Source organism: Gossypium hirsutum, chromosome D12, assembly GCF_007990345.1.
Source record: "Gossypium hirsutum isolate 1008001.06 chromosome D12, Gossypium_hirsutum_v2.1, whole genome shotgun sequence".
NCBI classification, from domain to species: domain Eukaryota; kingdom Viridiplantae; phylum Streptophyta; class Magnoliopsida; order Malvales; family Malvaceae; genus Gossypium; species Gossypium hirsutum.
In genome coordinates, this window is record NC_053448.1 from 45099480 (window position 1) to 45110305 (window position 10826).

The 10826-nt window shown below is 32.0% G+C and overlaps 1 long non-coding RNA gene across 1 annotated transcript; it reads right to left on the bottom strand.

Moving 5' to 3' along the window:
- Nucleotides 1-8531: 8531 nt before the first annotated feature.
- LOC107946111 (uncharacterized) lies at nt 8532-10718 on the bottom strand. The gene is made up of 3 exons (XR_001696834.2): nt 10397-10718; nt 9230-9307; nt 8532-8763 (listed from the first exon to the last, which is right to left on the bottom strand). It is a non-coding gene; the product is annotated as an uncharacterized lncRNA (long non-coding RNA).
- Nucleotides 10719-10826: the final 108 nt, after the last annotated feature.

The following is a 10826-nucleotide window of genomic DNA, read 5'->3' on the forward strand; positions in this document are numbered from 1 at the left end:
AGTTTATGTATACACAGATCACTCAGCTTTAAAGTATGTTGTGAAGAAAAAGTAGACCAAAGGTAGATTGATGAGATGAGTTTTGTTACTTCAGGAATTTGATTTATGGATACTAGATAGAAAAGGGAGAGGGAACCAAGTGGTTGATCATTTGTCTTATTTGGAACACGCAGGTGATCGCGAGGGGGATAAAGCCATAGATGAAACATTTATTGATGAACGATTGTTTATTGCTAATTATTTTTTGTGAAGAAAAAAACACCATCAACACCATGGCACGTTGACATTGTCAATTATTTAGTGCGATGAGTCTTCCCGACTGAGGCATCTAGTCAACAAAAGAAGAAAATTACTCATGATGCTCGAGATTATATTTGGGAGGAATCTTATACATTTTGGAAATGCGCAGATCGACTTATCCAAAGATGCATGGCCGAAGAAGAGATAAACGGTATTCTCATGGGATGTCACACCTCCTCTTGCGGGGGACATTTTGGTAGAAAAATGACAGCACAAAAAATCTTGTAATCTGGTTTTTATTGGTCGACGATGACTCATGATGCATATGAATTTGTCAAGAGATGTAATCTGAGCCAAATGATTGTGAACATTTCCAAGCGAGACGAGATGTCTCAAAAGGGAATTCTTGAAGTGAAAATATTTGATGTATGGGGGATTGATTTCATGGGGCCCTTTTCTGAACTTTTTAGGAAATTAGTACATGTTGTTAGCGGTGGACTATGTTTCCAAATAGGTTGAAGCGGTGGCTTTGTCTTCTAACGATACCAAGGCAATATTGAAGTTTCTTCGCAAGAACATAGTTTCAATATTTGGGACACCTAAGGCTATAATCAGTGATGAAAAGACACGTTTATGCAATAAACAACTGAAAATACACTTTCTAAATACAAAGTGAAACACCAAATTGTTACTGCCTATCACCCTCAATCTAGTGGTCAAGCTAAAATGTTGAATTAGGAAATCAAGTAGCTATTAGAAAAGACGGTGAATCAACTCGCAAGGATTAGTCCCTTTGCTTAGATGATGCCTTCTAGGCATATCAAACAACTTATAAAACATCTCTCGAGATGTCACTTTATAAGTCAATCTATAGAAAAAAAATTGTCACTTACCTACTAAGCTGGAGAAAAAAGCATACTGGGCAGTCTAAGAGCTAAACTTAGACATGAACCTTGCAAGGGGAACACGTCTATTCCAATTGCATGAACTTGAAGAGTTTTGACTCTATGCATATGAAAACTCCAAGTTGTACAAGGAAAAAGCAAACTTCGTCATGATGCCATGATCAAAAGGAAAAATTTTGCATCGCGTTAGCAAGTTCTTCTATTCAATTCATGTTTGAATTTGTTTCAAGGGAAACTGAGGTCATGGTGGACCAACCCATATACCATCACCTATGTGTTGACCAATGGAACCTTGGAACTTGAAACTGATGACGGCCAGAGATTCTTAGGCAATGGGCAATGAGTGAAATTTTACTTCGGGAGAACCTTAGACACCTTTAAGGAAGTTCAATATATACAGTGTGAAGTCGATAGTTCCAAAGGTGGCGATCATAAGTCGGATGGGAAAAAGGAACTCAAGGGAGTGTATGATCTCCTCGTGTAACACCCTCAACCCATCTTTGTCGCCAGATTAGGGTTACGAGACATTACTGAACACTCAAAAAATATTTATCAATAAATAAATAATTAAATAAATCATATTAAAGACATATCAAACATAAGCATATTATCCCTAAATCGAGCCTTTGAAGCCCTAAAAATAGCTTTGAGGCCTTAAAAATAGTTTTGAGGTAATTCAAGACCAATTTGAAACAAAACAGAAGTTTTAAGAAAAATATGAAAAATTTCAAAGCAGGGGACACAAAGCCGTATGGCCAAACTATGTGGAATGCCCCAGGTCGTGTAACTCACTAAATTAGGCCACACGACCATGTCGCAGGCTATGTTCCAGACCATGTAACTCTCTGACTTGTGACACATGGTTGTGTCCCAGGCTATGTGCGAGGCCGTGTAACACACTGAGTTAAAACACACGATCGTACCTCAAATCGTGTGTGGCATATAGCTAAGTGGCACGGGCGTGCCCCAGGCCATGTGTACCTAAATGAACCTTAAATGACAAGTTTACCATTTCAAGCTTATTTAGACCCTAAGTAATCCATTTACCAGCCATAGGACCTATTCAAAATGACACTAAACTAGTTTAAAACATGCTAAATCAGCCATCCTAATTGCCTAACCAATGTATCCTCATTGGTACCACAAGTATACACAATTATACCATACTATGTATCATCAACCAAAGCATGTCAATTCACACAATTTAACATTCAACCAATATGCCTATCATAGACACCTCAAATCACAACATTTCAATAAGGAATATACTAATAATTTGTACTAGAAACATCTTCCTTCATTCACATATATCATAATAAGTTGTCTACTTGCACTTAAGATCATTATTTATAGATTTACACATCAAAAAAATAGTAATGAAAAACAAGTCTATTACATTCCATATAATCCAAAATAACATTCCAAAAACCATCAAAAACGGATGGATAGTGTGACTTGAGTGTTGATCCGATTGTCCAACCTCCAAAAGTATCTACAAGAATAGAAAGTAACACAAGTAAGCTTATTGAAGCTTAGTAAGTTCGATGTATAGAAATAATAAGTCTTAACAAAGTAAATATAACAATTCAATAAAAAATTATCCAATAACATATGCTTTATGTCATCCACAACTACATACCGACGAGTTGCACCTCTCAATTCAAAACTCAACCAAAGTTCTCCGAGAATAATATACATATCCACAATATAATCAATTACATGTCATGCCAATCAAAGTCATTATATAAGTATAATACAATAATTTACGATATGATGAACGACTTATAGATATGAGTACAGTAAATCCATCAGAAAACAAGTCAAATGCTCATAAGAGCTCAACCACCTGATAACACGCCAATTGCTCTAAATAGGTAGTCCAACCGAAAACACGCCAAAATAAGGAGTATAACATGAGAGTTCGCAACAAATGCTGAACCTCGACCTACTCGGGAAAAATGTATATATCACACCACATCAATCTCCACTCCAATCCCCCACATAACACGCTGTCATTCGATTGTACTGTATCCTGCATTTATCCGATCCAAGTATTGAAATTCAATAATATTTCGCAAACAACTTTACATCATCAATAAACAATTATATCTATTACATCTTATTATATCCTCAAACATTTCATATAGATATTAATTTATAAACCGTATGAACTTACCTTGACTAAGTTGTAATAGTTGCAGTAGTTTAAGGACTATTCCGTAATTTTCTCTTTTTCACGTAAATCAACAGGGCATTGATCTAAAATGAAAAATTCCCAATTATTAGCTTACATTTCATATCCCAATTTACTTTACATTTTATACCCTTTTATTTTTCAAAATTACACAGTTGCCCTTAACTTTTATAACTTTTGCAATTTAGTCCCTTAATCCTAAAATAATCAAATTAACCATTTTCTTCAAGATCAGATTATAGCTGAATATTCTAAGCCCTAAAATAGTCCACAAAACACCTTTTATTTACCTACAACCCATGTACTTTTAACATTTTAACAATTTAATCCTTTAATAAAAAACTTACTAAAATCACTTTAAAAAACAACCTATAATCACAATTACAACTTCAATCACATAATTATCATCACAATAAACTAAGATTCATCAATGGTAACTTCCAAAATTCTTTAACAGATTCAAAAACGAAGGTACGAGCTAGTTAGACCTAGTTGTAACAATATCAAAAACATAAAAATTACAAGAAATAGGTATCAATTTCACTTACATGCAAAGAAAACAAGAAAAACGAAGCTTCTTCTCCCTAGCTATGGCTTTCGGCAATTTGAAGAAGAAAACAAATATGAAAATGAAGATGAAATTATTTTATTCATTCTTTAATTTTGATTAAATTACAAAATTGCCATTGCTCATATAATATTTTATCAATTTCAACCAAATTATCGTCCCACCATAATAACTAGGGCATAATTGCTACTTAAGTCCTTCTTCATTTATTAATTAAGCTATTTGATAACCTAAATGCAATAATTACTATGTTTTGCACCTTTTACAATTTAGTAATTTTTCTTTAATTAGCTATCTATGTAACAGCCTGATTTTCAGTGGTGTCGAAAATAGTGGTTCGAGGCCACTAAATCTGAAGAGTAAGTTCATAAATATTATTATTTAATATTTACGAGTGAAATGTGATTTTTTAAAAAAATACATTCTCGGGACTCCTTAAATTCGTAAATATTTTTAATAAATATTTACGAAGCTAGTTGTGTAGTTAATTAGCTTTTGATTAGGTGGGTTTGACTTAATTAAGGTTAATTAGATAAAAGGACTAAATTGAATTGATTGTGAAAGTTTAATTATGAAATAGAAAAAAATCAAGGGACTAAATTAGTAAATAAACCAAAAATGTGACACTTGTGTGGTAATAATAAAATACATGTGTAATAAAATATATACATACATTTGTAATAATATGTATAATTTACTTAATATTTAAGTATAAGATGTTTTAGATTAAAATATTATTATTATTATATTATTATATATATAAAACAAAAGAAAGAAAAGAAATAAGAAAGAAACAGAAAGCTTAAAACGAAACAGAGAATGAAAGAAGGAAAGAAAGAAAAGGGAAATTTGGGGTTTTGAAGTTCCAAGCTTAATTTGGTAAGTCAAATTAGTCCATTTTCTTATAATTTTGATGTTTTTGGAATCCTAGAACAAAATACTACTTGATTTAAGTTGAAATTTTGAAAGTTAGTAAAATTTTAGATGTTCATGTTGAATTAATTGATGAATTAGGGGTTAAATTGATTGAATTTCAAGTTAGGAGTTAGTAAATGGTTGATTTGTAAAATAAAACATAAGTTTTGAATAGTAAGGACTAAATTGAGAAAATTTCAAAATTAGAGATTTATGGTGAAATTAGAGAGTTAAATTAGTTTAAAGTGGGAATGGAATGAAAATATGAAATTAGTTTTGAGAATAAAAGTTAGTCTCGGTTTAGGGACTAAATTGGAATTTAGGAAAATATTGAGTAAAAATTGAAATATTTAATGTGAGGTTGAATGGTGTTGTATTGATGATTTTTAATTGTTTTAATTCTGTAGCTAGCGTCGTACCGGAATTCTCGACTAAAAAGGGGAAAAATATAGTTGACGATGAATAGCTCAGAATTCCTGATTTGTATTTCTATAATCTGAATCTAATTATTAATTGTTGTATTTTGATTAAATGTTATAGTAAGCGATTGATGTGAGAATTATTGTGTTTTACAATTGAAATGGATTGTCTTGATATATGATGAAATTATATTGGTTAAATTGAATTGGAATATATATTATAAATATATATGTGTAAATGTGAAATTGTGCAAATATGATAATTGAATTATTTTTTATATGTATAAAATTCAGTTTTAATGCCCAAGTAGACGGAATTTAGAACTATTGGGATATTAGTAGCATGTCATTAAGGAACTTTAGCGCGCTCTCTGATTATTAGCACGTTGGTGCTCTCTGATTACTAGCACGACAGTGCTCTCCGTTTAGCACTTTAGTGCTCTTTGTTCATTAGTGCATAATAATGCACCTCTGTATTTGTTCCGTATATCCGGTGTGTTCTATAAAATCTACTTTGGGCTAAGAATATGAGATAGTAAACTGAAAATAGAATGTGAAATATGTTACAAATACATGGAAGACGCGAGTTATATATTCATAAATTGAATGTAGAATGGATAATGCCATTGTTTAAATGATACGTGAATAAATTATGGAAAGGTATTATATATAGCAAGTGATGACAGTTGAGTATTGTGTGGTTTTAAATGTTCAATTGTGCTTAACATTTTATTATACATATTTTATTGTTTTATTTTTTTTAAAAATTCGAATTATAGAAATACCACTGAGTTTTTACTCAGCGTACGGTTTTGTTTTCTGTGCACAGGTTAAGTCTTAAGTTTAATCACTGATTCAACATCCAACAACTATCCCAAACTCAAATATGGTGATGTTTATTTCCTTGTGTCAGCATGTACCTAGAGTGTCCAAATATTAGTTATTTTATGGTTTGATTGTAAATGAAGTTATAAGATCTATTTTGGAGAGTTTATAATTTGGATTAAAATGATGCTTTGATGACTTGTTTTGATGATATAAAATGTTTGAGATTTCTGTCTGTTTGATCTATAATCTCTGGTAATGCTCCATAACCCGGTTCTGGTGAGGGATACGGGTTGGGTGTGTTACAATCTAAACGACTCTAATGACTCCATAAATATTCTATAAATAATATTTGCGAGTCGACACGATGGAAATTTGTGGTCCCGTCACCACTAAAAAACGGACTGTTACACCTCAAGGAGGTCTAAGCCTCTAAGGATTAAAGTATCAATAATTTATTTTTGTTCCTGCATCTTAACTATTTTTTATTGTGCATACGATAAACACGCTCTAATACGTTTTGAACATTATTAGATTGATGTATCTAACTTTATGCGACTAGGTGTCGACTCCATTAATTTTCGCATTTAGAATAGGTTTGAGTTTTGCCTTGTTTAGTTCTTAGACTTAGTAGGATGGATTTGTGTTGATTGACAAGAAATTTGATGATTTTGTAAGTATTTTGGGGTCTTGTTCAGTGAAATCGTGTTATTCATAGGGGTATTTTGATTTTTCGAACAATTTCGATTGGGGACCAAAATTTTTTTTAGGTATCGCAATATCGAGTCTTTGGTATTGCGATTCCTCTAAATTTCAAAAGTAAAAAGTTTTGGTTTTACAAAGTGATATTGCGATACCCAGCCCTTAGTATCGCGATACCTCAGACAATATAGAATGTAATGGGCACAAAAATGAGGGATATCGCGATATCCGCCATTGGGTATCGCGATATCCATGTCGAGGCAGGCAATATCGAGTTCGGATATCACGATCCGCGTGTTTTAGAGGCTTTTAAGCCCCCAAACACCCTTAAAAAAACAATTTCCACAAATCATCCCAAATAAAAAAAACCTAAAACCCTAAAACATTCTTCCCCTCTTATAATTCCTTTCAATCTCTTTCAAATTTTCACTCATTTGACTATAAAAGAGGGTCTAACAATACGAAAAATACAAAAACAATAAATTTGCAATAAGCCAAAAGTTAAATGCAATAAAAGTTGTTTAACCCTTTAAAAATGCTATTTATAAGGTCTATTTGACCTAAATTAGGGCTACAATATTTGTTTGGACTTTAATATTTGAAAAAGGACAAAAATAGCCTCAAAGCCCTATGTCAAAATGAAGTGAAATTCTTGATACACAGGTGTTGGCACCATGGTTCAGCACAGCAACAACACAATGCTAAATCTCACGGGATCTCTTTATTAGGGCTTGTGAAAGAATCATTCTAGGACGTGAGCGTTTGGGCTAAACTGTGCAATCCGCGTTGAGGTGTGAGTATTTTGGGCCACAAATCACTCGTCTTTCATTGGCGCTCATCGTAATTGTTTGGTTTTGTTCTCGATAATTCTCGACATCACATCCCAAGCTCATATGTGCCTAATTAAAATCACAAAACACCAAAATATTTATTTATAAGTAGCTAATATAAAATCAAAGCAAAAATAAAGAAAAAGGCTAATGTAGGCAAAAGTTATGCTATATACGCAAATAGGGGTGAAGTCAAATTTTTTTTATAGGGGACCGAAATTAAATTATAATTTTTACGATAATAAAAATGTAATTTCACCATTTTAATAGCCTATATCTTTATAAATTTTAAAGGATTAAATAAAAAATTATCATTTTTAGAAGGGATCGGATCCCTTGACAGCCCCCTAACTATTCCCTGTACACAAATGAAGCTAAGATATATTTTACTTGAAGATTAATAAAAAAAAGTAACATAATAAGGACCTAAAATAAATGAATTATGTACATTTATCAATAAGCATAAGTATATTACTTAATCTTACGAACATTTATCAATGGTGCTGATAATTTGAGCTAGTTAATAACATTATAGAAATATGAGGGCTAAAATATCATAAATTAAAGTATGAAAATTAAATCTCAAATTTAAGGTCTGTTTGATTGCCAGTAAAATGTTCTTCGTAAAATAATTTCTAGAAAATGTTTTACTTTTCTGTAAAATGATTTACTGGAAAATATTTTTTGGTGTTTGATTGAATCTGTGTAAAATATTTTCTGCTGTTTGACAGATTTCCTGAAAATATTTTCCGGAAAAGTTGTTTTTACATATATTAATATATATTAATAAATTTTTATATTTTAAATTGTTTTTACATATATTGCAATGATTTATTTATAATAATACTCAATTATTAAGCTACAATATTAATCGTTAAATTGAAAAAAACTAATATTAAATAAATTATTTGTAATGTGTTAAAAAAACAAGTATTGAATAATTATAAATTGCTTTGAAACCACAATGAGTACTAGAAATTAATAATATTATCTAAATACATAATTAGTAGTACTAAAAGTGAACACTATATCCTTCTCAAAGCTAAAATAAAATGGTTTCAGTGTAAGGGTTTCTGCTTCTAACTCATTCAACCTTCTTGCTGGATTTGTCATCACTACCATCTTCAGACGTAACCGCAGTCTTCAACTCGTCAAACTCCAATAGCTGCACATCATGTTAGCTCCTATTAACCATATTGTAATCCAAATACAAATACAGACCATAATCATTTCATTGATTATATTCAAAGCTGAATAGTGAAATTTATCATATACCATAACCAAACTATAATCATTATTCAGGAACACAATTAATCCAACATTCTCCAGGTTTTTGTTTGTGTCAAGCATAAGGTCCTCATGTACCTCTATGGGAATTGAGTCCATTTTCTTACTTTTTACCAAGACTTGGACATGGTTCATTTCATAAACATTAAACCCGATTCTCAAATGCAAAATCCTACTTGTTGCTAGTCCTTGGAAAACGGGACAATGTAACAAACAAATTTTAACAAGGATCCATCTCCTATATAGAATTTTATGTAAAAAGACAATCGCAAAAGAAATTGAATTAAAAATTCCATGCCAAGCAAATAATGCTAGAGAGAATCAAACAAGGGTGGAGAACAAACCGGTTTGACATCTCCATTCCATACACAGTGAGCAGCCAAGAATCCAATAACAGTCGGTAAAATATACAAAAGTGCAGGCTGAAAGCACAATATACACAGAAGATTATCCAAATGATAAACCTTTCACCCAATTGACATAATATTAAACCAAGAAAAAGGTTTCATCAAAAAACTAAAAGATGAGATAACGGAAGCTTTACTTTGAATTTTACTTTTGTTTCGATTAAATTTTTTGACATGAAGAGACTATGAATCGTGAACATTATTATTGTGAGGTGTTTGATTTAAACATGAATGAGTATTTAATTGTTAGCCCCTGGATCTGCATAGCTCATCCTAGATGTAGCGCTCTAGTAATTTTTCTTATTGCTGGTAATTGACTAAATTCTTGGGGGTTGGGTTTCTTTTCCTCGTTACTCTTTGGTTGTTTTGGTGAGTGATGAAAAAAAATCAATTGGGACCGGTTAGAAAAGGTGGGATTCAGTGACTGGAAGTAAACCAGTTCAACTGATAAAAGATTCATTATGACAGGAAGTAACAACGTTGTTTCTGATTTTTTTTTTCTTCTAGTTCTACGCATTTTCAGACATCTCTTGTACAAGTAAACTTCATAAATAGAGAAAGAATCAAAACACCTTCAGACGAATAACAAGTACACAATTTAACACCGAAACAAATTGAAGCAAATCAGTAATTTACAGAAACAAATACCATTATGCACCATTATATCTGCAGTAGTTAATCATTATTCATGAATATCCAATATGCATTAACATTTCATCAGTTTTTTCTTTCTTTCTAAAAGGGTTGCTATTCCAGTTGGCAAGAAATAGAGCAGTAACCATGTCAATGGAATTGATATTTCTCTCTTGCTTTCGGACTAACTGTAAGGAGCAACCAATAAGAAATCCCTACAGACATGATTCCTCACCTAGGCTCCATATTTGCCACTTAAATGTTTGTTTGGGCAATTTTCAAGCAGTATTTCCCATACCAATTTCAAGCAGTATTTCCCATCTCATGTCTTCAAGTTCTCTTTTAGAAACATGAACTGATATAAAAATCAAGAAAAAATAGAACCAGACCCGATCTACCATCTAGCAAGAAAAAAGCAAGAACTAGACTCGATCTAGAAATCAAATCAGTGAAAATTAACAGAAAAAATACCTGTTGATGACAGAGATGACAGTTTCTTCAAAATAGAAGTAAGGCCGACGGTCGACGGAGATGACGGACGGAGATGGTGAGGGGAGGTGATGAACGGAGATGAAGATGTGGAAGAAAATTTGCTTAGAAGAGAAAAGGAGAAAGGAAAATGTCTTACGGTAGAGAAATGGGTAAGACAATTTCTAAAAAAAAAGCTTTGGATTTTAGCCGTGTTTGTAAAATGTTTTCCTATTGAAATTCATTTTACACAAAACAAAACACTGGAAATTTCGGAAAATATTTTCCGGAAAACATTTTACACTAATCAAACAGAACCTTAATCAAAGTAAAGGGACTAAAACCATAGGTTGACCAAAAATATGTACTGGCCCAAGTTTAATAGGGCCATAAGATTGACCCAAACTGAGACAAGGCGGTTTAAATGGTTGGC